Source organism: Oncorhynchus keta, unplaced genomic scaffold (genome assembly GCF_023373465.1).
Source record: "Oncorhynchus keta strain PuntledgeMale-10-30-2019 unplaced genomic scaffold, Oket_V2 Un_contig_17174_pilon_pilon, whole genome shotgun sequence".
Lineage (NCBI taxonomy): Eukaryota > Metazoa > Chordata > Actinopteri > Salmoniformes > Salmonidae > Oncorhynchus > Oncorhynchus keta.
The window spans coordinates 13434-17500 of NW_026280329.1; the positions used below are offsets into that span (position 1 = coordinate 13434).

General features: G+C 48.6%; 1 pseudogene; it reads left to right on the top strand.

Moving 5' to 3' along the window:
- Positions 1–2196: 2196 nt before the first annotated feature.
- Positions 2197–4067, top strand: part of LOC127919591 (somatomedin-B and thrombospondin type-1 domain-containing protein-like) — a 3432-nt pseudogene continuing 1561 nt past the window's right edge.

A 4067-nucleotide genomic window follows, 5' to 3' on the forward strand; every position in this document is an offset into this window, starting at 1 on the left:
AGCCCCTCAGTGTCCCTCTACCTACCTCACCTGCAGCAGATAGAGCCAAGGACATGTCGACAACACCAAGAACACCAGCTATGCAACGTTTCCACAACACACTCTCTCTAGTCGAAGCAGAGGTCATAGAACTCAGAGAGAACAAGATTCAGGAGGAGGACACTGTCCAGAAACGATAACAAACAGTTCTGAGGAGAGCAGAGCATCTAGAATGGACAAACTGAGTCAGACAACTGATGACCTCCGAGACCATCTGAGCACAACGAGAGAGGAGCTAGAGCTAACCCTAACCCTAACCTTAAAACTGACCCTAGCTCCTAACCTTAACCCTAAAACTGACCCTAGCTTATAACCCTAACCCTAAAACTGACCCCAGCTCCTAACCCTAACCCTAAAACTGACCCCAGCTCCTAACCCTAAAACTGACCCCAGCTCCTAACCCTAAAACTGACCCTAGCTCCTAACCCTAACCCTAAAACTGACCCCAGCTCCTAACCCTAACCCTAAAACTGACCCTAGCTCCTAACCTTAACCCTAAACCTAATTCTAACCCTAACACTAATTCTAACCTTAACCCTAAACCACCTAGAAAATAGCATTTGACCTCGTGGGGACTAACAAAAAATGTCTCCAGTTGGTCCAATTTCCATCCGTTTACTCTTCTTCTGGTCCCAGAGATAAACGCAGCCAACACACACAGGACATGACATCATAATAGTGTGTTTTGTCACATTGCAAACGGGTGTAGAACTTAATGTGAAACACTTCCTTACAAAAGCCCTTAACCGACAATGCAGTTTTAAGAAAATCGAGTTCATATAATATTTACTTTAAAAAAAACGATAGTATTTAAAAAATAAATAAATAAATCAAATAACAATAATAGAGAGAGAGAGAGAGAGATATATATAGTGAGGGAGTGAGAGAGACAGAGAGAGACAGAGAGAGAGAGAGAGAGAGAGAGAGAGAGAGAGAGAGAGAGAGAGAGAGAGAGAGAGAGAGAGAGAGAGAGAGAGAGAGAGAGAGAGAGAGAGAGAGAGAGAGAGAGACAGAGAGAGAGAGAGAGAGAGAGAGAGAGAGAGAGACCCTGACCTGTGTGTGTGTATTACTGTGAGCTGTGTGTGTATTACTGTGAGCTGTGTGTGTATTACTGTGAGCTGTGTGTGTATTACTGTGAGCTGTGTGTGTATCACTGTGAGCTGTGTGTGTGTGTATTACTGTGAGCTGTGTGTGTATTACTGTGAGCTGTGTGTGTATTACTGTGAGCTGTGTGTGTATTACTGTGAGCTGTGTGTGTGCTACTGTGAGCTGTGTGTGTATTACTGTGAGCTGTGTGTGTATTACTGTGAGCTGTGTGTGTGTTACTGTGAGCTGTGTGTGTATTACTGTGAGCTGTGTGTGTGTATTACTGTGAGCTGTGTGTGTATTACTGTGAGCTGTGTGTGTATTACTGTGAGCTGTGTGTGTGTTACTGTGAGCTGTGTGTGTGTATTACTGTGAGCTGTGTGTGTATTACTGTGAGCTGTGTGTATTACTGTGAGCTGTGTGTGTATTACTGTGAGCTGTGTGTGTGTGTATTACTGTGAGCTGTGTGTGTATTACTGTGAGCTGTGTGTGTATTACTGTGAGCTGTGTGTGTATTACTGTGAGCTGTGTGTGTATTACTGTGAGCTGTGTGTGTATTACTGTGAGCTGTGTGTGTGTATTACTGTGAGCTGTGTGTGTGTGTATTACTGTGAGCTGTGTGTGTGTATTACTGTGAGCTGTGTGTGTGTGTGTATTACTGTGAGCTGTGTGTGTGTATTACTGTGAGCTGTGTGTGTGTGTATTACTGTGAGCTGTGTGTGTGTGTGTTTCACTGGTCTGGGGCTGGACTGGGTTTCACTGGTCTGGGGCTGGACTGGTGAGGACTGAGAGCTTGTGTGCCCTCCATGTCCTTCTCACATTGACAGCGTGGGAGAGCTGAGATCTGAAAACACACTATTAGACGAGCACACACACACACACACACACACACACACACACACACACACACACACACACACACACACACACACACACACACACACACACACACACACACACACACACACACACACACACACACACACACCGAGGAGACGACACACACACATCGTAATTGTGTCGAGACGATATTGACCTCTTGGGGAATCCCCCCGTATTTCTGTGCTGACGATGGCATCGTCTGTGGCTTATGTGTTGTTGCTGGTGGCTGCTGTCGTGCTGGGACTGTACCACATCTTGGTGGAAGGGGGGTGTGCTGGGAAGTGCTGCGGAGGTTCTGACATCACCTGTGTAACGGCAGACTGGAGGATGGACCGGGTATACAGAGCCTGCTACTGGGACGAGGGCTGCCTCAGGACCAAAGACTGTTGCTATGACTACCCCACCGAGTGCCCAGGTAAGGACGTATGGGATCAGGACAGGTAAGGAGGACGGATGGGATCAGGACAGGTAAGGAGGATGGATGGGGTCAGGACAGGTAAGGAGGACGGATGGGGTCAGGACAGGTAAGGAGGACGGATGGGGTCAGGACAGGTAAGGAGGACGGATGGGGTCAGGACAGGTAAGGAGGACGGATGGGGTCAGGACAGGTAAGGAGGACGGATGGGGTCAGGACAGGTAAGGAGGACGGATGGGGTCAGGACAGGTAAGGAGGACGGATGGGGTCAGGACAGGTAAGGAGGACGGATGGGGTCAGGACAGGTAAGGAGGACGGATGGGGGTCAGGCCAGGTAAGGAGGACGGATGGGGTCAGGACAGGTAAGGAGGACGGATGGGGTCAGGACAGGTAAGGAGGACGGATGGGGTCAGGCCAGGTAAGGAGGACGGATGGGGTCAGGACAGGTAAGGAGGACGGATGGGGTCAGGACAGGTAAGGAGGACGTATGGGGTCAGGACAGGTAAGGAGGATGGATGGGGTCAGGATAGGTAAGGAGGACGGATGCGGTCAGGACAGGTAAGGAGGACGGATGGGGTCAGGACAGGTAAGGAGGACGGATGGGGTCAGGACAGGTAAGGAGGACGGATGGGGTCAGGACAGGTAAGGAGGACGGATGGGGTCAGGACAGGTAAGGAGGACGGATGGGGTCAGGACAGGTAAGGAGGACGGATGGGGTCAGGACAGGTAAGGAGGACGGATGGGGTCAGGACAGGTAAGGAGGACGGATGGGGTCAGGACAGGTAAGGAGGACGGATGGGGTCAGGCCAGGTAAGGAGGACGGATGGGGTCAGGACAGGTAAGGAGGACGGATGGGGTCAGGACAGGTAAGGAGGACGGATGGGGTCAGGACAGGTAAGGAGGACGGATGGGGTCAGGACAGGTAAGGAGGACGGATGGGGTCAGGACAGGAAAGGAGGACGGATGGGGTCAGGACAGGTAAGGAGGACGGATGGGGTCAGGCCAGGTAAGGAGGACGGATGGGGTCAGGACAGGTAAGGAGGACGGATGGGGTCAGGACAGGTAAGGAGGACGGATGGGGTCAGGACAGGTAAGGAGGACGGATGGGGTCAGGACAGTAGTAATTGTCGTCGTTATGGCTGCGTCCCAAATGGCACCCTATTCCCTATTTACCCACTGTACGTCTAAGTCTGATTTAAAACTTTAGGACCCTTTTAGGTACAAAAAAATACATACAAATTTGATAAAATATAGAATTTGGCCTTTACTACTATCACCAGAGAAAAGCATTGAATAACACACGCATAAATGGCAAATAAATAAATCATAAGAAAAAAGAGTCTGTCCTATGTGTAGGAGATATAAGAAAGCTCAGGAAATTGAGTATATATACAAGTATTTATATATACAGTACCAGTCAAAAGTTTGGACTCACCTACTCATTCCAGGGTTTTTATTTATTTGTACTATTTTCTACATTGTAGAATAATAGTGACGACATCACAACTATGAAATAACACATATGGAATCATGTAGTAACCAAAAAAAAGTGTTAAACAAATCAAAATTAATTTGAGATTCTTCAAAGTAGCCACCCTTTTGCCTTGACGACAGCTTTGCACACTCCTGGCATTCTCTCAACCAG